Genomic DNA, 485 nt, shown 5'->3' on the forward strand with positions numbered 1-485 from the left:
TGTCAGAGGGGCAAGAGCTTGCAGCCTGCTTCACTCCCTGCTAAGTTAAGCAGCCTGAGCATCCTCCCGGTTCAGGTGTGCCCAGAGCAGCAATGCTGGGAGGTTTAACAGGGCCTCTCGCACTTCACACTGGGGGGAGCCTCGGTGTATCCTGGGGGTGCAGCTGGACTGCAGGTGCGGGGCTGAGGGCACGTCACAAAGCACCTGCTCGGCTCTTCAGCCCCCCGGAGCCGGGATGCCCTGCCCTGCCGGAGCCGCCGCGGGGCAGGGACTTGGCCCGGGCCGGGCGCCCCCAGCCCAAGCCCTGAATCCCGCGGGGCTTCATCCCAGTCCCCGCGCCGCGCTCCGCGGCCAGAGCAGCTTCATCGCGCTATTGTTTGGGGCCCGGCGCCGCCCCGCCCCGCCGCGCCGCGCACAGTGCGCCTTCCCCGCGCGCGGGGCCGGGAGCGATAATCTGGCCGGGCGGATTGTAAATGAAGTGTAAT

The sequence above is a fragment of the Gavialis gangeticus genome, unplaced genomic scaffold, assembly GCF_001723915.1.
Source record: "Gavialis gangeticus isolate Ggan-Ray unplaced genomic scaffold, GavGan_comp1, whole genome shotgun sequence".
NCBI lineage: Eukaryota > Metazoa > Chordata > Crocodylia > Gavialidae > Gavialis > Gavialis gangeticus.